The following is a 25,469-nucleotide window of genomic DNA, read 5'->3' on the forward strand; positions in this document are numbered from 1 at the left end:
CTCTTACTTATGAGAACTGATGAAGTAGCAGTGTTGGAAAGGGGGAGGTCAATCTTCTATTCATGCATCCTTTTAAGGCATTTCTTGCATTAAGTGCTATTCTCTTTCGATGAATCCAAATGAAGAGATCAATGACTCTGTCAGGAGTCCAGGCTGCTCACAAATTCCAGGGAGGATAAGAGAGGTGCTGAAGCTTTGCAGCCGCTGTTATAAATACAAAATTAACTTCAGGACTAGAGTCTAGTCTGCTCTTCAAGTTTACTCTGCTTTAGTCTTGTGAGTCCAAGTTTATTAGAAATAGAAACCACAATTTCACAAGTATTCTATCAGCTGCAAAACTGTGACTATTTCTGTGATTCGAGCAACCATAGAGATTTATAAATAACTGCATGGTTGCTCTTTTAGATATTTTGGGTATTGTGGAATAATGAACACACCATTTGTATTTTTTTAAACTGACAATTGTTGATATTTCTTTTGCTTAAACTTTTTATTACTGTTTATGGAAAAGACTTTTAAGATTTTTTTTCATTCCTCTAGTTTCCAAATAATCTTTTCCTTTTTTTCCCCCTTCTGATAAGAATTACCTCCCTGAAGTCTGCATTTCAAAGAGATTGTCCTCAGTTCCCAGAGAAACCAGGAAGAACATTTACATCTCAAGACACAGAGAAAGAATGCAAAGTTCCTCCAGGAGGAATTTTGTTTCCTAAATACAGATTTTTCCTAAATACAGATTTTAAATACCTACAAGCCTTTTGAGATGAATAGGGGAGGTTTGGGGATAGGTAAAAGGATAGGTGAGCTCTTCTGGATCTTGTAAAGACTCAATTTGTAAAACAATTTGTACAGGTTGTCCTCAATTTGCAGGAGAGTTGTTCTACTTAATTCCTTAAAGAATTGGGTTGCAACCTGAATGATATCAAGAAGCTAATCCACCACCCATTCACCTACATTATCTTACATTTCTTCTTTATATCAGGCATAAAATCTTCAGCTAAGATAGAAATCAAAAGATTCCAATATAATAGATTTATAGCTCTTTGTGTTTGGAATGTTTTGTGTTCCCTCTGGGTACAGTTTCCTTTAGCTTGGAAAAAGCTAATCAGCTAATCACACTTTGACTATCACTTTCCAATTTGGTCAACTTGTAACCACAGCCCCACATAAAAAGGCCTTTCAAATGTCTTGTCAGTTTTCAGCTGGGACAAACAGTAAATATTCCTGGCAGTATTGAACAACCTGTGGATCCAAGAGGCATCCCCAAAGAGGGTGTAAAAAGTATTACCTTCCCAAGATCCCTAGCTACTCCCAAAGATAGCCCAAAGTCAAAAAGACTTAAGATAATTCCCTGAAAGCTGGCAACAGTTAGTAGGACCGTAGCTGCAAATATAGTGCACTCTACATTTTTGTTCAGCCATAGCTAACCAAAAATGGGGTGCAACCCACATTTCTCTCTGGCCATATTTTTGAGCCCCCAGCCTGATGGTTGAGCTGCCTGTGAATAAGGGACTGCCAGGGCTAGGTAGGGAGAGATAGACAGGAAGCTATGTGATCAGGCTCACAGAGATCCCCAAAGTGCGGAGGTGTAAGGAAACCAGAGATAAGGGAACACTCCAGACCACCTTGCCCAGGGTTTCCAAGGAGGGAATCTTATTTATGACAGTCTCCTGTGGTCAACAGAGAAAATAACCAGACCCTGAAAAGAAGGGAGCCATTGAAGATATTATCACTAGCTTAGTCAGTGGTGCCACCAGTAGAGAAGTCAAAAAGAGTTAAGTTCCCTGGTTAGCTTTCTATAACAGACCAACAAGGAGAACTGACTCTGGTAAGAATTCCCACTCTGCTGGCTTCATCCTAGTTTCCCAACATCTCATCTACAGGCTGCGCAGCAAGTAGGTTTAAAGTAGACAGTGTAGGGGCGCCTGGGTGGCACAGCGGTTAAGCATCTGCCTTTGGCTCAGGGCGTGATCCTGGTGTTATGGGATCCAGCCCCACATCAGGCTCCTCCGCTGGGAGCCTGCTTCTTCCTCTCCCACTCCCCCTGCTTGTGTTCCCTCTTCGCTGGCTGTCTCTATCTCTGTCGAATAAATAAATAAGATCTTTAAAAAAAAAAAATTAAAAAAAAATAATAAAGTAGACAGTGTAGCCCCAGTATCTATTAGAATTTGGCAAGGTTTTTCATTCATTTTAATATTAGTTTCCCCTTGGTTGTTTAAATGACTAACTGATAGCAGTTTACCAGCGAATCCCTCAAAGTCCCACTTTGGGGGCCCTCCTTCAAGGGTAGATAGGGGGGTGTTGGAGTTGGTATAGAAAACGCTGACTTTTGTTTATGGTTTTGTAGTCTTTTCAGAGTGGAAAATTCCGACAAAGAATTAGTAGCTGAATACTCAGATAAGGAGGATAGAGCGGAGCAGTAGAATTCATAGCAGTCTTAGTCTTTTGTTTTAGGTATACCTCTCGTGTCTTTCATTTTTCATTAGCCTTTTGCAATGAATCTTTCGATAAAGCTATTTCAGAATATTCAAGCCCTTTGGAGGATTCTGCAATTCAATTAAAATAGGTATCCCATTCGGTTTGTTTGATTTGGGAATCCTTGCTCTTAAATGAATACTCTTGCCTAACTGGAACATTTCCCATGATGAGCATAGTAATTCCAGATTGTCTTAGTAAGATATTGCCATTTTTGTAGATATCTAGAGTTTCCAAGACCACAGTTGTTAGACATAAAATAAACATGTGTGCTGGAAGGTAGGGAATAAAGAAAGGATAGGACTTTAGGTAGGGAAAGAATAGGGGCCCCAACTAGGCTCTCAGGTTATTTCTGGTATGCATATGCTGATACAGGACAAAGACACATCAGGAAAATTTAGACCACGCTATCCCAATTATTAGGCTTAAAATGTTTTTCTAATAATTATACTGTAACCACAGAAAATAAAGATAACCACAATAACTAATCGGGCCTCAAAGTAAAAGTTCACTATAAAGATTAACCAGAGCTAGCAATACATCCCTATAGATCGTAGATGTCACAGAAATGAAAACTCACACATGTCTAAGCATCATGCCTAGCTCCAGGACACTGACCTAACCACCGGCCAATTTCTGGTAACGTCCTAATAAAAGGCCAGAGATGAAAAGCCCTCACTGGCAACCGGGTGAGGACGCCTCTCACTCCTTAGAGCTTCTTCTGTATCTTTGCTTAACAAAACTCTATCGCTTTGCTCACTCTCCTTTGTCTGCAAGATTCAGTCTTTGACTCCGTGAGACAAGAACCTCACTCTCCTGCTTCAGTAGCGGTTCAATTCTTTAAACTTGAGGAGTTCATTTCTTTAGCTAAGGCTTTTATCTTTCAGTGCCAAATTAATACTTAAGAAGGATGTGCTGCTGGGTTGAGCGTTTTATGGTGTTTTACAGTGTACCGTGTTACATGGAAATTTTCTTGAGGGTGGTGGGTGATCTACTGTCAATGCAACCCACTTTGTGACTAACTTATCCTATCAAAAGAGTCTTAGAGTTAGGTAGAGAGCACGCTAAAAGCTTTTAAGTGCTCAACCCATGCTCACCAGTTTTGTGACTTTGGCTTCCAAGATTCCCATTAGCAATAGATCTATTATTTCTTTCAGGAGAAGTTTCCTTTATTCCTTTATAGTGGAGGACGCCCTAATGGCTTTTAATAGTCTGACCCTCCACCTTCTGAGATTTTGATTTTGAGCGTCAAAACAGCCTGAATTTCTCATCTTAATTTATTTCCCCAAGCCTCCCAGCAGTTTATGCTGTGAACTTACCTCAAGGCTTTATGAGTCCGACAGTACGGCTACCTGATGCAGACTCAATTTAATTATCCTGGAAACTGTCTGGGAACTTTAACAAATCCAAGAGTATTTCCTAGACCCCAGGTTATGTACAAATGTGGGATTTTTTTTAAATAAAATTTGTTTGGATCAGAGAGCTACAAGCAGAGGAGCAGAGCTCAAATCTCAGAGTGACTTACCCACAGCTCTCGGTGATACAAGAGGAATGTGAGCTTAAAGGGTTGAGCAGGCGATTTGCCTGTGTGTCTGGTTGTCCAGGAGCCTGTTAGCAGTCAGCTTCAGATCCTATTCTGCATTGCCGAAAACTGTTAAGAAAGGATTAAAGAGGGGGAATGAACCAGGAGAGACTGTGGACTCTGGGAAACAAACTGAGGGCTTCAGAGGGGAGGGGGGTGGGGGAATGGGATAGGCCGGTGATGGGTAGTAAGGAGGGCACGTATTGCATGGTGCACTGGGTGTTATACGCAAATAATGAATCATGGAACATTGCATCAGAAACTAAGGATATACTGTATGGTGACTAACATAACATAATAAAAGATTATTATTAAAAAAAAGGATTAAAGAAGACAGTTTAGGTGATAGAAAAAAACTTCATGTAACACTTTATGAACAGTTTCAAAGAACTGCAAAGTGACGTGGAAGGCAAGGAGTTTTTGTAGGACTAAGAATGAAGACCCAGGAAGAGAAAATAGAAAATATCTATTATTTGGGGTGGGAAGGCCCAAATTTGGCTTGACATTCGGGGATTGGCTGACTAATGTATTTCCGGCCAGTTAGAGCATTTATAGAAACGCAGAAGTTATCCAAGTTTCAGTTACCTGACATGGAAGACCATGCAGGAGGGGCTTCATCCTGGGCCTAAAGATTTATTTCAACAATATTAAGTAGTTCTTTTAAGTCATATATAATAGGATTTAAGTCTCTCTCAGGAACATTTTTGAGAGGAATCAAATTGTGTAATGTAGTGGGGACATTGTCAGGTGTGCGGTTTATCAATTACATACTTTGCACTTTTGAAAGGACATCCAATTAATATGAGTAAGAGGCTCAACAATGAAAATTTTACTAAACTAAGGGGAAAAAAATATCATAATATTGGCCAGAGAAGGCATCACTTCAGAGCACAAAAAACAAAATAAAACAAAACAAACCAGGAATGTTGGTTGTATTATAAATATTTTTAATTTTCTGTGCATTGTAGTATTTTGACATTGTAAAAAACCCTTTCTGGGTTGGAAGAGACTGCCTCTCTTTGAGCTATGCAATCTTTAGAGATGACAGAAGGCCCAGCTTGGCGCATATCAAAGACACGCACACTGACCAGCCCATGGCCCTTTCCCTGGCTTATGTACCCCAAGAAGACAATAATCCTCTGCCTTAACGATGCTCAGACAAGGTGCCAGGCAATTGAGGACCACTCCCACAGCCCAAACCCACCAAAATTATTCAAACTAGCCAATCCTAAACTGTTCATACTACCTTGATTGCCCTGCCTTTCCTGTGGAAATCTTAATCAAAGCAATGGCCTAAACCTTCCTCTCATTTCTGTTTTCTGTCATCTAACCACCCTAGTGTTTCCCCCCCGTGCCTCTGCATGTTGTACAGAACCTCCTATCTCTGTAACCTTTAAATATAATAATCTTTATTGTTTCCTGAGCCTCCCACACATCTCTTCTTGTGGCTGCACCTGACTGATCATGTCATAAAGAATCACAATGGTGATCAGCAGATTGTAAGGATTATCTATTCACCTGATATATGAACTTGTGCATGTTATATATCTTCCTTTATGGGGACAAGAGAACTCTCTGGCAGTGTTGTGCAAGAAGTAATTGTAACTTACCGTAATTAGAGCAGTTGTTCCCAATTTGTGGCTTTACTTTAAAATCACCTGAAAAGATTAAAAACAAAAACAGAAGTAAAAAGAATAAATATTCAATTAAGTCAAAATAAAACAATTAAGTCAAAACTCCTGGTGATGAAATTTGGGCAAAAGTGATTTTTTGCCATGTTAAAAACCTCCCTTGTAATGGAAATAAAAAATATCATTCTTATGAAATGCTGCCTTTTTAATTTTTTGGTTGTCCAGTGACATTGTTAGTGGGTCTGCTCAGACATAAGACATCGAAGACATAACTGATTCCATTTAAAACAACTATTTCCCCCCACCCCTCAATCATCTCAGCAGGACTAAATGTTTCTATTGACAGTGCCAGGCTTTCTGCCTGGAGGCATTTTCTGGGTCCCACTGCAAAAGAGGCATAACCAGATAAGAGCATGTTGGTTTCACAGAGTTGAGAAAATTGCACTTTCGGAGACCATCATGAAAAAAGACATAACAATATTTAATGAAATGTTTAGAAATGCATGTGAGTAATATATAAAAATAATAATATATCATGAAAAGACGGGCCTCCCTACCAGGAATGTAAGTTTGGCTTTGCATTTCAAGGTCAAAAAACATACATTATTTATCATATTAATAGAATAAATCAGAAAAAGCATATGATCATATCATTAGATAGAGAAATAACATGTAACAAAGCTAAGCCTCCATTCATAATAACTGCAAGATTTTATCATTGATAAAATATTCAAAGAAAACTAGAAAAAAAATCAATTGCTTTTTCACATACTGGGAAAAAAATCAGTAAATGAAATAAAAATACCATTTAAAAAGCATAAAAAAAGGCAAAATACTTTGGGACAAATTCAACACAATACAGGAAAAACCAATATACTAATAATTACAAAATATTTCTGACAATAATTTAAGAAGACCTAAAATGTGGAGATACCAATTACATGGATTAAAATAAATGATATTGTAAAGTTCTTGGTTTACCCCACATAGATCCATACATCCACCTTAATCCCAACCAAAAATACCCCCAAACTTTGTTTTTGGTTTTGTTTTGGTAGAAGTTGATAAACTGATTCTGAAATTTGTATGGAACAACAAAGTGATTCAAAAAAAAACAAATAAAATTGAGATAGAACAAAATTGGAAGACTTACACTAATGTATTTAAGACCTATTCTCAAAGTATCAAGCAATGCAGTATTCATGTAAGGACAGAACTGTAAATCAAATGGAACAATTCAAAGACTATAGAAATGTACTATTCACTTCCACTAAATCTGCCTGTGTCTGCTAATTCCACTAAAAACTAAGCCTTTCCTTAGATGTTAATTGACTTTTGACAACGCTGCTGTAACAAAGAATAATATTTTTACTCAATAGTGGAGAAGTAGTGGAATAGGTAGCCAAAGAAATGTACTTTAGTCATTTCCTCTTCCCAAATAGTTATTAACTAAATTGGTCATACATTTAAACATAAAAAAGATAAAGCTGTATAAATTCCAGGAAGAAATATGAGAAAAATTTTCTCTAACATAGGATTAACAGGGTAGGCAAAGATTTTTTAAAAAACTAAAAAAAAAAAAAAACCAAAAAAACACCAAGCATATATATATGTGTATATATATAATATAATAAATTATATATGTACACATCATATATATTTACATATATGTGTTTTTATGTGTATGTATATTTATAATATAAATATGTATATATTTGTGTGTGTCTGTGTGTATACACACCCATGCATACACAAATTTGGTATAAACCCACAATATGATACTTTGCAGTAAGAAAGCAAGACTAATTCTATAGTGACTAATAACAAATCTGTGATGACTTGGAGTCAGGGATAGGAGGGTGCAGTTAGTACAAAGGGGCACAAGAAAATTTTGTTGGTAATGTAAAATAAAATTATTCTAAAAACCCTAATGTGTGGTGGTTACACAGATATTGACATTTTTAACTATAGGAACTGAACACTTAAAATGTGTTCATTTTATCATATGTCATTATATCAAAAGATAAGTGTGCAACGGCTTAATAATAAAATAATCTTCAAGTTCTACCACAGAACAATTAAATAAAGATTTCTGGTGGTGAAATCTGTGCATCTGTGTATTTTACACAAAGATTCCAGGAAAATTCTAGTATGTAGGCAATGTTGGAAATATTTTACAGAAATTAGGGTCTCATTCTTGAAGATTTTTAGTATTCTACTTAAGTCTTGCTTACTAGTAAGGGATGTAATTTTTATTTTGGTCTTGTTTCGTTTGTGTGTTCACAGACCTAACTCATCAAAAATCAAGCTAACTTGATAATAAAAATTTCTTGATCATAATCTTAGGATATCTCTTTTGACTCTCAAAATAAGAGAAAAAGTTGGCACAATTTTATACTAAGGGAATTCTTCTTTTACCTTGCGTGTAAGGAAATTCTAAAACAATTGCAGCAAACATTTTATAAGAGGAGCTGATTTATTAAACTAGTTTTTATACAGCATGCTGTGCTCAAAAATAACGAAAACAAATAATGCATTTGATTAATGTGCAGACTCTAGAAAAAGTCTGAAAGAAGAAAAAATATCAGGATCTCAAGGAGAATTTGTTCTTGGACCGTCAGTTGGCATGAACCCTGCATGAGCAAAAATGAGAAAAAACAAACATGTTGGAGACATATTAGAATAACAAAGAGTAAAATAAGTAAAATAAGAAAGAAAGGAGGAAAGGAAGAAAGAAAGGATAGACAAATCTGATTATGGACTATATTCTTCCAGAAGATCGGAAGATTTAAAAACTGATCGATGCCTCTTATCTCCTTCCTACCACCTCTACCTGTTTCACGGCTAAGAGTATGAGCTCTGGAGCCAGAAGTCCTGGATTTGAGTCCTGTCTCTATCACTTACTGATTAGGTGGCAAGTAAACTCATCTCTCTGGACTTCATCAATAATCTTGAATAAAAATATTTACTATCAGATAATATGAAGATTAATTAAATTAATGTTTGTAAAAAGCTATAATGTTCATTTAAAATACATTTTAAATATGTTAATGTTATTGTCATTTCAAAGTTTTCCCTTGTAAATAATCGTACAGAATGGAGACAGTGACTTTTATATCATCTAAATTCACATATGACATGATAAAGCAGGAATTACAGCTCTTCAAATAAGATAACAAAGTTTAGCCTTTTAATATTAATCCAAGTAATGGAGAAAAGCAAGTTTTTTAGATCTCCTAAAAAATATTATTACAAGTTTGCAATATTGGGGGATAAAGTTCTATTTGTAATTAAAAAAAAAGCCTCACAAAGCTTGGGCATGGAAACCTGGTCTTTGTTACTGAGACAACAGGTGGAGCCTGGCAAAAACACATCACAGCCTGCTGCCGCTATCCCTTTTGCCTATGAGAGACACCTAGTAGGTGATGAAACTGTCCTACTGTGTTTTAAAAGAGTCCAAGAATCTTTCTTTTTTTTTTCTTTTTTTTTTTTAAAGATTTTATTTATTTATTCGACAGAGATAGAGACAGCCAGCGAGAGAGGGAACACAAGCAGGGGGAGTGGGAGAGGAAGAAGCAGGCTCCTAGCGGAGGAGCCTGATGTGTGGCTCGATCCCATAACGCCGGGATCACGCCCTGAGCCGAAGGCAGATGCTTAACCGCTGTGCTACCCAGGCGCCCCCCAAGAATCTTTCTTATTTTAAATCTCTAGATGGCTCTCCCATTAGAGTTAACATTTCTGATAGATTGTTATGAATATATATAGATAATCCTTTTAGCTACAACCATTATCAACATTCTTGCTTCTGTAGATGTAAATATGAAAACAACATTCAATGATGCTTCCAGTGAAAAATACAATTAGAGCAAGAAAAAAATTAATGTAGTCAGTGTGTATGGGGAGACGACGAGATACAGGAGAACTCTGTACTTTCCACTCAACTTCCCTATGAACCTAAAACTGTTCTGAAAAAATAGTCTGTTGATTAAAAAAAATGTAATACAGTCAAAATATAAATTATACATGTGACCAAATATAAATAAGAGGATTTTGTGTCAGACTAATATAAATTATAATTAATTGAAAAGGATAACAGAAGGGGCGCCTGGGTGGCACAGCGGTTAGGCGTCTGCCTTCAGCTCAGGGCGTGATCCCGGCATTATGGGTTCGAGCCCCACGTCAGGCTCCTCCGCTATGAGCCTGCTTCTTCCTCTCCCACTCCCCCTGTTTGTGTTCCCTCTCTCGCTGGCTGTCTCTATCTCTGTCTAATAAATAAATAAAATCTTAAAAAAAAAAAAAAGGATAACAGAAGAAAGATGGGTCATGGATAACTGAACTCCAATAAAAACAGTAAAATAAAACAAGATTGACACTGAAAAATAAAAAAAAAGAAAGAAAGAACCTCAAAGAGGTAATTGCAGTTGGAAGCAGGACAGTATTAAAGGGCTTCAAGCCTCTTCTCAAAGACAACAGGCCCCTGTAAGCGGAGAGATGGCAGGATCTGTAGACCTCAAGATTAGATTCCACCCGAGACTTAAGCTCCAAGGCAGATTTTTCTGCATCTGGAAAACTAAGAGCTAAAAGGAAAAATGTTTGGCCTTTAAAACACTTTTGTTCACATCTGTCGGCTTGAAACTTCAGACTTCTAGCCAATGTTTAAATGACAAAGGCAGGACAAACACTTCTCCAGCATCCTCAGAGCTCACCTTTCAGTGCTCTTGTACGGTCACTCCACAGTGGCAGAATATAAACTAGTTCCATTATATAAACTCGTGGGCTAGGGACACAGATGAACAATGACTTAAGTGCTCATTTCTAAAACCTAAGTAAACAAAGAGGTATTTTCATTTCTTCTTTTACTTTCCTTATAAAAAATATCGTGAACATTTATCTTTATGCAAACTAGTAGTTGATGGTTTTATCCTTAAATATAGCAAAAGCGACACTCCTCTGGTTCTCTTTAAAAATCTACCCTCATAAACAAAATCGGTCCATTTATAGCTCATTCTGTGTCTTTTACATGCACATGATTATTATGTCTAGAATAAGATAATCCAAATGGAAAGCAGATTTTACTGCTTTGGGTACATTTGCCAAGTGATTTTAAAAAGGAAAATATACTGGGTTAGATGGGTTTATGGGGCAAATAACCTATTCCTGGCAATAGGCTGCTAAGAAAAGGCTGGTTTAAAAGTTAAGAAGCTCCTAATGCCAGCTCAGAATTTATAGCTAACAATTTTATAGGCCAAAGCTACTACACAGGCATCCTTATCCTGCAGTGCGAATAGGATTACCCTTCCAAGCATTATCCTAATGTGGAATTAAACTGTCAAGTTGGCTTGCTTGCTGCATGGACTTGTGCATAAGATGAATGTAACTCCGGGTAAAGTTCAATATTGCTCCATCTGTTAAGCACCTTTTTCTTCTAGAAATACAAAGACTGTGGACACTCACATGTGCACCATTCCTATTCAAGTACTGAGTCACTGTGGGCTGGCTTATTGAAAACTATGACAACAGCAACCGAGATCTATCTTTAATATAAATTCAAATTTTTCTATTTCTTCAAAATGTTTCTAGCTCTCAAAAAGCTGATGTAATTGAATTATCTGTTTTTTCAAGTACAATCGAGGTAAGGACCGTAATCAAAAGTCAATATAAATTATATAAACCTGGGAGGTGGATATAAGAATTTGCCCTCAATGGTAATCTCTAATAGCAATATACTTCTCTCCATAGCTAAGCTTCTTTCCTTTGATCAATAGAAAATCTTTCGAGTCTTTTAATTATTTTGTGTTCTGTCCATGACACGTCTTCAATGGTAGAATCACTGTATTTTAACCATGACGGCGGAAAACTGCAAGGATGGACAGGAATTTATTAATTGTTGAAAGAGCCATTGCCTCATAATTTACTAACCTGAATCACACTGAAAATAAGTAGCTAGTACCTAGTATCACATTAGAGGAGAGACTTAGAAGAGGCAAGATCTTAAGGCAGTGGGACCACAAGTTTTAAAATTGCTTCTTTGAGGAGGAATTTGTAATTAAATCTTTTTTCATAAATAAATACTTAGCTAATACTTCCTTAACCTGGTGGTTTTTTTGTTCCTTTTATTTAAAGGAAAATTTTCACCATCATCTCACAAAGATAATTTAGCCTCAATCCCAATAGAAGCATTTTCTCTAAATTTTCTTTAAACTGCTTCTAAGGAGGCATAAGCATAGCTCAGTAGATTGCTGGCCCCCTTTTTTTTTTTTTTTTTAAGAAAATCACCATGCTAATGGGTAGTTTATATAATACTAACTCAGTAGAAAAAGCTGGCTTTCTTCTTTTTCCCCCATCTTTTTTTTTCTTTTTTTTAGATTTATTTATTTATTTTGGAGAGAGAGAAAGACTGCAGGGGGGAGGGGTAGAGGGAGAGAGAGAATCTCAAGCAGGCTCTCCACTGAGCACAGAGGCTGACTTGGGGCTCCATCCCACAACCCTGAGATCATGACCTTAGCCGAAGTCAAGAGTTGGACGCTTAACTGACTGAGCCACCCAGGTGCCTCTCTTTCCCCATCTTTTTTATTTTTAGGAGAAATATTGAATTTTCTATCCTAGGAACTGATTAATAAAACAATTGTTATAGTGTACATGGAGATTTTTTTTCTTCAGTATTACTTAACAAAGTGATTTTTAGCACAAAAGTTAAAGGGAAATTATTTATACACATTTTAATGTATTTTCTTATTCACAGGTAATACAATATACTATGCACATATAAAATCATAATATCAATGATTAGAAACAAGCACACAAACTATTAAGTGGTTGACTCTGGAGAGGGATATGTGATTGAGAACAGAAGGCAATAAAATGTGTGTGGGGAGAGAGGGGAGTGTCGTGTTGTACCAATGTGCAGTGTAATTGCATTTTATAAAACAACAGTATCTAAAATGTTGACTTTTTGATTATCAAGGCTTTCTGAATGTAAGAACTAGAGGACCAGCTTCACTGTATACTGTGTTTCTATGATTGCCACAAGCTTGCATCACTTTAGCTGGTAGACAGAAATATCCACTTCCCTCCTTTATTTTATTTTATTTTATTTTATTTTATTTTATTTTATTAGTGCATCTTTTAAGCCCTACTGTTTTTAACATGCACTGGAATTTCCAGGATTTTTTTTTTATAACAACTGTGTTGTTACTTTGACGTTAACTATCATTATAACATGAAAATATTTTTGTCTTATGACAATATCATCTAAGAATTCATTAAATAGTAGAGCTAGTGCTAGTTCCAAAAGGTGCTGCCTGGCAACAGAAACTTTGGAATTCAATTAGGTATGCTAAATTTCTATGAAGAGGGTCACGCCTTTAATTTAGAGAGCTTTATTTTAGATAAAATAAAAAAAAAAAATCACCAGAGAAAAATACATCTAAGAGATGTATGCATTGTGATTAGAAATGTCTGTATTTTAAGATGCCTTTCCCATTGCCCTTTCTATAGAAAAATTATTCTTGAATTATTTTAGGCTTGAATTATGCAAACTTTCAATTATAGAATATCCCCAGAAACGCCTCTCTTTAAACAAAGTACATCTTTCCCATATTTCAATGTTGTTTGAATATTTTACAATGAGAAAAGTACTACTTTATTTTGCAAGTAACCATGAATATGGAAAGCAAAAATAATCATTATATAGAAGTTTTAAAAATATATAAAGATTTTTTAAATGCCACCAGTAATAATATCCAGCAGAGATATTCAGTATTAATATGTGGTACCAGGTTTCCTTTTAATAGAAACATTTACATATAATATTTTATAAACGCTAAGTAAATATGCACATATTTTCTCTTAGCATTGTATTGTGAGATGTTCATGTCAATAAGACATTTTGGAAAACACAATGTGGATAGTTATGTAGTAAGTTATCATTTCCACTCTTAATATAAATAACACTGCTAATATAGGAAGAATTCCTGGAGTTTCTAATAATTTCCATAGGACAGTTTCCCTGAACTGAAATTACAGGATATTGACTCTTTTAAAGTTTAAATTTTGCTATTTTGCTTGACTGAAGATAGTATACCAAATATGTATTAGACTGTCAAAAATCAAATGCAAAAACTTCTACCACTAAATGGAAATCTATTTTGTAGGATAAGTATTTCTCTAAGCCTTATGCTTGCCTTAGACAGATTTCTTAGGCATTAACACCCCAATAATTCTTCATAGTCCATTTGGTCAAACATTTTCTCTCTTCATAAGTATATTTTTTCCCTCTTCTGAAATGTGGCTGCTTCTGATTTCCTCTGTTCTAGAGAGCCTGTCTCAGGGCCAGGGAGAGGGAAGGAGTGATTGCTTTGTGGTCTTCCCATTGACTTCTAACATCCTCAATTAGGGCTTTGTTGGCGTTAGAGTGTGGCTATTTATTCTTCCTTGTGTGGAACTGGCCAGACTGTCAGAAAGTTGTTTTCCTCCATCCTCACCCAAATAATCACCAATAGAACTTCGCCAGCACTGTGAAACCAAAAATCATTCCAACACATTTCCACATGACCATTGGGGGACTGGCACTGCCTAGGTTTTTCTTGATTGCATCCAGGTACTCAGAGATGCTGAACCTATGTTGTTTTTTCTGCTTTTATATAATTCATGTTGAAATATTGTAACATTATATTAATTATTTAATTATTATAATCAATTGTTTTAATCAATCAATATAACTATAACATGTTGGCTTTTATCTAGTTGTGTCCATCAAATAAAAATTTAATGAGATAAAAATGACATTACACTGATGCTTTTTGTTAGCACTTCTTTTATTAACAGAATAAGTTTAAATATATTGTAATTTGTATTAGTTCTGTAAGTATTTTGTTCATATTTTTGCTTTTTTTTTTACTTATTGGCTTTCAACATTTGACCAGCTCTCAGTATTACCCACATTTAATCTGTTCTCAACACAGTTGACATGGTGAAGTTTCTAATACATTATTGCATTGTAGTACCACCTGGCTTAATGCCTTTATCTTTTTCCATCACAGTTAAAATAAAATCCAAAAATCACAATATGAAGGTTCTCATCTTACCATTCCATTGAAATCTTTCCCTATCTCATACTTGTCCAGACTTACCAATTCTGCTCCCAAAGTTAGCTTTCTTTTAGTTACTGAATTATACCAATGCACATGCGTTATTTTTCTCACTTTGTTCCTAGTCGTAAAATCTGCCTTTTTATCTCTGGACTGTGTTACAAACTCAATGTTTGTGTCCCCTCAAAATATGTTGAAGCCCTAACCCCCAATGTGATTGAATTTGGAGATAGAATCTTTATGGGTAGAATTTAAGGTTAAAAGAAGTTGTAAGAGTGGGGCCCTGATCCAAAAAGATTAGTGACCTAATAAGAAGAGACACCAGAGTGCTCTATCTCATTCTCTATCTTTCTCTCTCTGTGCAAGCACAGAGAAAAGGCCATATGAAGACATAGCAAGGTGGTTATCTACAAGCCAGAAAGAGGGATCTCACTGGAAACTGAATGGGTCAGTACGCTGATCTTGGACTTCTAGCTTCCCGAACTTCAAATATTTTCTGTTGTTTAAATTTTAGTATTTTGCCATGGTAGTTTGAATAAATTAACATATTTTGGTACCGTGAAATGAGGTATTGCTGTAACAAATACCTAAGAAATGCAAAAGCAGCTTTGGAACTGGCTAATGAGTAGAGGATTGGAGGAGGAGTTTTGAGATATAGGCTGGAAAAATCCTAGATTGCTGTAAGGTACTGTTGGTAGAAATATGTTTATTAAAGGTCATTCTGGTGAAAGCTCATAAAGAAAAGAGAAGAGCTGAAGAGAGAGCCTCCATCATTAGAAAATATATAAATAATCATTAACAGAATGTTGGTGGAAATACTGTCATTAAAGGCTATTCTGTAAGTGTCAGACACAAATGAGAACCAGGTTATCAGAAATTGGAAGAAAGGTAATCCTGGCTATAAAGTGGTTAAGAATATGTCTCACTTGTGTTCCAGCATTTGGGGAATAGAAATTATGAACGGTGAAATTGCATATTTAGCTGAGGAAATTTCTAAGCAAAATATTGGAGGTGTGACCTAGGTCCCCCTGACTGCTTATAGTAAAATTTGCAAAGAGAGAGATCATTGAAGAAGGAATTGCTACACAAAAAGGAATAAGAACTTGACAGTTTGGCAACTTCTGTCTGTCCATATTGCAAAAAATGAGAAAGCATTTTCTGAAGAGACCACCAAGGCTGTGGCTGGACTATGATTTGTTTAAGAGATGATATCGGGATTATAGGAACAGAATGCCAATTTGAACTGAAGGGGACAAATGTAAGACACCTGAAAGAAGTCTGTAGGACTTCTTATATTATGCAGGATGGGGCCATAAAGCTATTTGGGATGAGCATGCCTTATCTATCAAAAAAGGGTAAGAATGACCCCAAAGGTAATTCAGAGATCAATAAGGCTATCACCACAGGTCCAGGGGGCAAGGCTGCCTCTACTTCACTTTCAAAGAGTGGGACCACCAAAAGGAGTTCAACAAGCCAGGCTGCTGCTAACCAGAACCTTGGGACACCTGGAGTCTTAAGGGCAAGACTGCCTGCTTTTGTGTCTGGGGTGGGACTCTGCCTGCCAGAAACTTAGTGGAGGGATTCCAGTCTGGAACAACTGTGTGTACAGACGACAGCCCCAGTGGGTCCAGAAGCTAGGTATCAAGCCAAAGGAGATTATTCTCGAGACTTAAGACCTAAAACTGTTTGCCTTATCAGGTTTGGGACTTACTAGGGACCCATACCCTTTTCTTCTTTCCTATTTCTCCCTTTTGGACTGGGAAATATCTATCCTACGCCTGTCCAGCAATTGTAATTTGGAAGCACATACCTTGTCTGGTTTCATGGGTTTACTGTCAGAGATGAAGTCGGCTTCAAGATGAATTTGTACCTTGAGTCTCACTAATACCTGATTTAGATGATATGTACATGAGACTTTGAACTTTTGACTACTGTGCTGATGCTGGACTGAGTTAAAACTTTTGGGGCTCTTGGGATGGAATGAATGTATTTTGCATGTGAGAAAGAGTCATGAATTTTGGGGGCTTAGGAGTAGAATGTTAGGAACTGAATGTTTATGTTTTCCCAAAATTCCTACGTTGAAGCCCTAACACCCAGTGTGACTACATTTAGAGATAGAGCTTTTAGAGAAATAATCAAAATTAAAGGAAGTCATAAGAATGGAACCCTGATCTGGTCAGATTAGTGCTCTAAGAAGAGACACCAGAGAGCTTTCTCTCTCTTTCCATGTGAGCACGGAGGAAAGTCCACATGAGGATATAACAAGAAGGTGGTTATCTATAAGTCAGAAAGAGAACCCACACCAAAAATTGAATAGATTAGAACCTTGATCCTAGAATTCTAGACTTAACACTGTAAGAAATAAATTTCTGTTGTTTATGACACCCAATGTGTGGTATTTTTTATGGCAGCCTAGGCAGATTAATACAGTCTGTGACTTAAGTATCATCTTCCCAAGAGGCAAACCATGGTAACCTTTAAAAGTACATCTTCCCCTTTCAACACACACACACACACACACACACACACACACACGCACGCACATGCACACGCACGCACTCATTCACCAAAGTTGCCTACTCTGTTTCTTTTAGGGGACTGGGAATTTATTAAGATTTGGAGTCAAAGATAGTTTTAGCCTTTTTTTTTTTTTTTTTGCTTTTTTATTTTCTCATTTGTCTTTTATCCAGACTGCCACATACAGAAATCATTCTTGTTTCATTCATGTTTCTTTACACCCAGATTTAGGACAGTGCTGTGTACATAGAGCTGCTTAGTAAATATTTCCAAGTAATTTACATAGCTAACATTTATTGACTTACTATTTACCAGGTAATGTCAAACACTTTACAAGCTTCCCCATATTTATTTTTCCAAGAACAATGTTGTGTGGGTTAGTTTTTAGAGTTGAGGAAATTATGTAGTTAGCCCAGGAATAAAAGTTAGTGTTAAAGAAGCTAAGATTTAAAAATAGAGTCTGCCTCCAAATTGCTCACTCTCAACCATGTCAGTATGTTCTCTTGTTTTCCCAGGAATGAGTGATTTGAATAATGAGCATCATCTTATCGAATGTCACCATTAGTTGGAAATGTTGTCCCACATCGCCCCCACATTTGCATTTTAATTAGTTTTCTATGACCTTTTTAATGAATTTTATTTTATAAAAGAGGTACATATACTTGGTTAAAAAAATCAAATAGAACCAAAAGGTTGGTAATGAAGAGTAGTCTTTATCCCACTATTTCCTAGTACTCCCTAGTTCCATTCCTTCATTGTTTTTTAAGCCATGTCTTCTTGTATTTACCTGTGTACACATAAAATTTATATTCAAATGCTATTTTGAGATGCAGAATTTTTAGAAAGTATGTATCATTTTCTATTATGGTGTGTAACAATTACATCTCTAACACCAAAAGCCCCCTCCATTGTTCTGTCTCTACTCTACTCCTACAATAAGCTCATTCACAATATTTGGTTAAATAAATACTCAGTATATATTACTATGTAGTTATAATTATTATTCAGTGCTAAGCCAAGTATTATATATAAGTAAGCACCATTAAAAAAAAGCTTAGATTTCTGAAATGAATACTCCCTCATTTTTAAAATTTGTATTGTTTTCTTTTCTTTAAAACAAAAGATTTTATTTATTTATTTGTCAGAGAGAGAGAGAGACAAGCAGGGGGAGTGACAGGCAGAGGGAGAAGAAGGCTCCCCACTGAGCAAGGAGCCTGATGCAGCACTTGATCCCACGTGACCTGAGCTGAAGGCAGATGCTTAACCGACTGAGCCACCCAGGCGCCCCAAATTTGTATTTCTATTAATACTGCTCCTTTTCCTGAAACAGTCCATTAGATTCTATAAGTCTCTCAGTGGCATCTTTTATATGCTCAAATCAATCAAAATGTCTAGCAATTTGTTATTTTCAAGGTGACCTTTACCCGAATGCTCCCCTTTTGCACCCACCCCCACTGTGCTGCTGTTCTTCATGCCTGCTATGCAATTCTTCCTGGGGCTTTCTTTCACTAGCATCCTTTTGCTAACACTAACTCTAGGTCTTCTATCTTCTGGACTCAAAGTCTTTTCTTTCTTGGTGTTATCTCTAGACTTTTAGGGAGCACAGCTTCCAGTAGTTTCCATAAAAGACATGGGAGATAATATTTTGAGAAGATGTATGTCTACGAATCAAATTATTTGTTTTATCTAATACAGTACGCTTATTTGGCTTTGATATAGAACTCAGGGGAGAAGGATATTGCTTATTCTTGGTATAGGAAGGTATGGTTCGCTTATCTTCTAACTTCCATGTATTATTGAAAATCTAACGTGGTTCAGCTTGATCTTCTCTTTATCCACTGTATTCTGAAATTTTACAATGTAGTTTTACTTTGAGTATTTTTCATTTTTTCTGCATACCCGATGGGCCTATTAATGTGGAGACTCATGTCCTTCATTTCCAAAAAGAAATATTTCACTGATGATTAACGTCTTTCCTCGGTCTAATTATTTGGATTACCTCGTCATGTTAAAAAGAAGCAAAGTGCTAAATGGCAGTTCTATTTGAAGTGGTAGAATTCATCCAACAGTGTGTATATTAGTTTCTGTTTCTTCTTGTCACATAGGAAATTACCACAAACTTTGCAGCTTAAAAAAAAACAAACCCAAAACATTTGTAATCTCCCAGTTCTGCAGGTGAGAAGTCTGAGCAAGGCTCAGACAGCTTTTCTGCCCAGGGTTTCACAAGGCTGAAATGAAAGTGTTGGGCGGACTGCATTCTCAGCCAGAGGCTTGAGCAGGGAAGAATCTATTTCCAAGCTCATTCAGGTTATTGGCAGAATTCGATTGTATAAATTTTCATGGTTACAGTACTGAGGGTCACGTTCTCTTGCTGGCTGCTGGCCAGGGATTGCTTTCAGATCCTGAAATCTGCCTTGAGGTCCTAGTAACATGGCAGTCTCCACAACATGGCAGTTTGCCACTTTAGGGCCAAAAGAAGCACATCTGCTGTGGCTTGAAGTCTCTTTTAAGGGTTCATCTGTTTAGGTTAGGTCCCCGGACAATCTCCCTTTTTATTAACCCAGGCAACTGGTTAGACACCTTAGATACATCTACAAAACTCTTCCACCTTAACCAAATAAGGTGACCTTATAAGTGGAGTGATATCCCATCATATTCACGGGTCCTCCCCATGCTCAGAAGAGAGAATTCTCTAAGGCTGTGGGTCATCGAGAGCCATCTTAGAATCCTGCTTACCACAGTGTGGATCACAGTATAGTAATCCAACAATGGAGGCCATTTATTTCACTGTATAACTGCACATTCCACATTCTACTGAGGGTACTCTTTCTCTTGTGCTGACTAAAGGAAGGAATCAGTCAATTATGTCTCTTGGGAAGTGGAGGTTACAACTCTAATTTTAAAAAATTCTGGGAGACCATCAGGATACTGAAGCTGGATTCCTACTGATCACCCAATAGACTTCCATTTCATCAACCTCATTTGAATCTGTCACTCCTTTCCACAGCTGTGCCTCATGTACCAGACTCTACTACCCCTACAAGAGTGAGGCATCTATTTTTTGCCAAAATGACAAGAGATAATGGTTTGGTTTGGTTTGGTTTGATTAGGAGTGGAAGAGGACATTCTGGATTCAAAGTTCTACTTTGATTAACTTTCAATTATCTGTCCATTTTCAATCCCACCTATATTCTGTTTTACATCACTTATCTATTGGCCTCACAGCTTTCAAATTGTGTTACCAGGGTCCAACAGCTGTGGTGTACTTTCTCTTCTTTTAATCCTGTATTAAGTAACCATTACCATGTAACAAACTTTCCCAAATTTTAACATGTTAAAACAGCAAAAATTTATCATCTCAGTTTCTGTGGGGCCAAAAATTCAGAAATAGCTCAACTGGGTAGTTTTGGCTCAGTGTGTTTCTGAGGTTGTGGTCTAGCTGTCCACCAGTGGTGCGGTCATCTTGGACTGGAGAATCTGATTTTAACTTACACGGCTGTTGGCAGGAAACCCTAGGAGCTCAGTGGCTGTTCATTCACAAAAAGCCTCAGTTCCTCCTAGGTGGGTCTCTCATTAGGCTGCCTGAATGTCCCCCGGAATCTGACCAACAAGTTTTCCTCAGAGCAAGTGGTCCTGCAATTGTAGTGTGGCTTGGGGAGGTATGAGAGATAAATCCATGCATGAATATGGTGAAGTCGGGATGAAAAAAAAAAATTAAATTGTTTTCTTTTTTTCTTGTCCTATTTCGAATGTCATTTCTCCATTTGTATTATGTGTCTATAAAGTTCTGTAGTCTTGGAAAATCAACATTAATGATGAAAAATTTATCATGTCAAACATCTAGCCATATTTATCTATATAGTAGATAGTCTTTTGAATTTCTTATCTGCCATCTAAAGTTTCCCAAACAAATATTCTAGTCTAACACATTATATCACTTTTAGAACAAGGTGTTTCTTTTCCAGTGGGGTAAAGCATCTTTAAATCAAAATGCAGTCTATTATGGGTTGAGAAATGACACACATTTTCCCCGCATGGCCCTCAATCAACTTCACTCAAAACAAAGTGATGGTTCTGTTCCTTTGTTGTTGACTATTGGGAAAGAATGAACATCCTAAAATGTGATAAATTGCATTTTTATTAAGAGTTCCAATTTTTTTCTTTTTGGTATCCAGTGCCCCAATCACCAAAAATTATTTTTTTTCAAAAAGTTACTAGAAAATGCTGTATTGCGCATTGTTGGGGGGGAGGAAGACTTCAAATCTAAATTTATATTAATAACTACTTGTGTGAGTGCAAAATTATTTGTTTTGTAACAGTTTATTTGTTCATATCAGAAAATGCAATCATTTGCCAGCAAAATTATATCTTTTACAAGATTTTTATTATTACCGGAGAAATAAGACAGGAATTATGATATTGAAAATACGCTGGATAGACACTTTGATTTTTGGATTTTTTAACCAACAGTATAAAAGTTTCCTTTGCTTGGGAATTTAGAATGTTCCTGTTTAAAAGCTCCATAAGCTCAAGATACTCATCAGAATTAACACAACTAACTCCAGTTGACAGCCTACCTCAAATTAAATGTCATTTTTGTCTTCTGCAAACGCTAGTGCTTTCTATTTGGTACAATTTTTCTCTGTTCTGTGACTAAAACACTAACAATTTAGACCTGGTGATAGTGTGGCTAGAGAGTAGAGAAATTAAACGAAGCATACTTAGTATCATCTTATGGCTTAATTTAAGTGGTATTTGAAGCAAAAAGAGATCATAACCAGACATAAATGAATATTGCAATGAGTCAAGTGAATTCTGGCAAAATTGCTTTAACAGTTTTGTTATTAAAAAATCTGTGGTGCTGGGTGGCTCAGTCGTTAAGCGACTGCCTTCGGCTCAGGGCGTGATCCCGGCGTTCTGGGATTGAGCCCCGCATCAGGCTCCTCTGCTGGGAGCCTGGTTCTTCCTCTCCCACTCCCCCTGCTTGTGTTCCCTCTCTCACTGGCTGTCTCTCTCTCTCTGTCAAATAAATAAAAAAAATCTTTAAAAAAAGAAAAAGAAAAATCGCATGCATCCACAAGGACTAATGCTTTCTCTATAATATATGACAATAATAATCATTAACATTTTAATTGTTATCTATGTACAAGTGCTGTTCTAAGCATTTAATTCAATTCTGATGACAATCCTTTGATGTATGCAGCATTACCTCCATTCTATAAAAGAAACTAAGGTACAGGTAAACTGCTCAAGGTCACACAGATATTTCCCAAGTGAAGCTAGGATTGTAACTGGACAGTTTGGTTCCTGAGCCTAAGAATCATTTGTTTCCATGCAGATCAGGGTTTCCTCAACCTCAGCACTACTGGCATACTGGGATGAAGAATTCTTTGTTATGGGGGACTGTGCTGTTCATTGTGGGACGTTTAGCAGTATCCCTGGCCTCTATCCACGAGATGCCAATGGTTCTCCCTGGCTCCCCTCTACTTTGTTGTGGCAACCAAAAATGTCTCCAGGCATCACAAATGTTCCCTGGAAGGCGAACTCACCACCATTTAAGAACAATGATATAGATTTATCTGTTCTAGACCTAAGTCATTTTACAGTAACTTACAGTAAGACGTCATATAGATGGGCTTGATATGAAAATGTAAAGAAAAAATGGGAGGGGTACCTGGCTGGCACAGTCAGAGAATTGTGTGGCTCTTGATCTCAGGGTCATAAATTTGAGCCCCACAGTGGGCGTGGAGATTACTTACATAAATAAAACTTTTTCTTTTTTAAGATTTTATTTATTTATTTGACAGGCAGAGCGAGAGAGCACAAGCGGGGGGTGGGGAGCAATAGACGGAGTGAGAGGGGGAAGCAGGCTTCCCGCTGAGCAGGGATCCTGATGTGGGGCTCCATCCAGGACCCTAGATTATGACCTGAACTGAGGACAGATGCTTAATCGACTGAGCCACCCAGGTGCCCCCATAAATAAAACTAAAAAAAAAAAGAAAAAAGAAAAAAGAAAAAATTGGATAGAATTATCATGAGATGGATCACATTCTTATGTTTCAAATGTAAGTATAGAGAAAAATAAAGGTAATAAGAGAAGAAACTAATTTGAAAGTGTTATTATAAAAAGAATTTTAAAACGACTTGGAGGAGCCCTTAAGAAAAAGGAGACTATAGTAAGACTAACACAGCCAGAGAAGTTTGAACTGGTGCATCAGAGGAACACAGTGTTGCAGGAGAAATACTAACAAGTCTAAGCAGCTTGCCTCCATATCATAAAAATCAGGGGGTCTCAAGTTCAACTGGAGTGCATGTCCCCAGTAAAGCCATTCACACTCAATTCTTTTTAAAAATGGGAGCTAATTAAAATTTTTTCCAAACCACATTCTTAAAGATGTTAAAATTTGAAACCTGAAGTAGATTTTTTAGGAAGAGAAGTTTTCATGTGAGTAAGCCCACATTTGAGGGAACTTGAAGTAGTACAATATAGTTGAACCATAAGATTTGATGAGAAGATGGAATCCCTCAAGGGGTTCCCTGCTCAGTGGGGAGCCTGCTTCTCCCTCTCCCTCTGCCTGCTGCTCCCCCTGCTCGCTCTCCATCTCTCTCTCTAATAAATAAATGAAATCTTAAAAAAGAAAAAGATTTGACAAGAAGATAAATGCCTGGAAAGGTAATATATACGCAGAGTACTTTCTATGCTGTGCTAGGGAGTCTGAGGTATGTCTTAAAAATAGAGGCCATTGAACATATTACAGAAGAATAGCGTGATTAAATTTGCATTTAGATTATTCACTCTTTGAACAATTTTGTGATTGGTTTGGAAGATACCGACTGTAAGAAAGTTGTGAAATAATCTGGTCAATCCTGATGACCAGAATCACCAAAGTAACAATGGAACTGGGGAGAGATTAAGAATGAATTCAGACATTAATGAAGACGTAGCAGGCAGCCTGGGCATGATGTAGCTAATGCGTGGAAGGATTAGGTGAGTCAGAGTCTACATTGGCTCCCAGATTTCTTGTTTTAGAAACTAGGGGGTTGGAATCACTCCCAATAGATACGCAGGAAGACGGATACACAAGGAAGGATGGATGACAGTTCACAAATAACAAGATGTGGACACCAGAAATGGTTATCGTGTAAAAGTTTAATTTCAGCTTTCTCTCTACCTTATTATGATGCAAAAGCAAATTGTCATCAGTTCAGTTTAAGCAATTTTCAGCATTAGCTTGGCACCAGTTTTTCCCATTGGCACTCTTTAAATTTGCCCCGGCTTCAGTGCCAATATTGCCAGGATACACTTGGCAGTCACAGAATCTAGGTGTCAAATTGTAAAATTATTCTGTTCCACTTTCTTTCTTAAATAAATGATTTCTGCAAGCTAACTTTACTTCCTATTTAGTGATTTGAAGTGAATTTCTGAGAAATGTTTGTCATAAAAGTGTTTATTACTTAAATTCAGCAGTTCCACTATTTTTCTGGTGATCCTGCCCATTTCAGGCACCTCAGTCACACTCTCTTACGTCCACTACTCAATCCACTGAAAAGTTAGCCCTTTCAAAAATAGCACTATGGACCCGAAAAGCCACTCTCCTGCGTGCATCACCTCAATGCTCATTCATTTTACATTGGAAACAGATTTTACAACTGAAAACAGATTTCGAAACAGAGCTCTGGGCAGAATGCTTACTGGGGAATGCTCTTCAGAGACAGACCTGTCAGGAAGTGAGGAAAGCAGGACTAGACAGGGGGACTATTGCAAAGCCCTGCAACCAAGACTTCAGCGAATCCCACATGGAGCTCTGTGTATGGGAGGGCCCTTCAGGATGGTTGCAAATTTAGTCAAAGGACCTGGGCTTTGTACCCCCACATCAGCCAATCCTCTGGTCACTCCTGGAAAGATGAATAAACCCGAGTGAAGTAGTTTCCTGTGACTAAAGTGATTTGCAGAGAGGAATACAGCTGTGAACAACCAGCTATCAAGATTATATGTTTGGCAGCTGGAGGATGGGTGCCTTGAAGCTAGAGAGGGGATCTGGGGGAAACATCACGGAATCTGCCACTTGATCGCTCAGAGCATTTCTGAAACCCCATCTCTTCCAGGAACCTCATGCTCATTTGTTGAATTCTCACTGAGCAGTTGGAACTTTCCAGTCCAAGTATGTCTTTACTTTC

General features: G+C 37.1%; 1 pseudogene; it reads left to right on the top strand.

Annotated features, from left to right (window-relative positions):
* Positions 1 to 25,469, top strand: part of LOC113255477 (trifunctional enzyme subunit beta, mitochondrial-like) — a 194,312-nt pseudogene that overhangs the window by 80,261 nt on the left and 88,582 nt on the right.

This window comes from Ursus arctos, unplaced genomic scaffold (genome assembly GCF_023065955.2).
Source record: "Ursus arctos isolate Adak ecotype North America unplaced genomic scaffold, UrsArc2.0 scaffold_11, whole genome shotgun sequence".
Taxonomy (NCBI): Eukaryota; Metazoa; Chordata; class Mammalia; order Carnivora; family Ursidae; genus Ursus; species Ursus arctos.